Source organism: Arachis ipaensis, chromosome B03 (assembly GCF_000816755.2).
Source record: "Arachis ipaensis cultivar K30076 chromosome B03, Araip1.1, whole genome shotgun sequence".
Classification (NCBI taxonomy): Eukaryota; Viridiplantae; Streptophyta; class Magnoliopsida; order Fabales; family Fabaceae; genus Arachis; species Arachis ipaensis.
Window position 1 is genome coordinate 97,401,037 of NC_029787.2, and position 219 is coordinate 97,401,255.

The window sequence follows — 219 nt, forward strand, 5'->3', positions numbered from 1 at the left end:
GAGAAACTACCTTGAAGAAGGTTGTGAAAAAAGGGAAGAGCACGTCTAAAAGCAGTACAACACGAAGGATCCCCTTCACCCTGGCAAAAGCAAGTAACTCTTTAAACACCAAGATTGAGAAATCTTAAGGAAATAGAAATGGACGAAATGACACAGAGGAGCATTTTGGTAAAGAAGAAAGTAAAACAGCCTTTCAAAAATAACAAAAGGAGAAAGAGA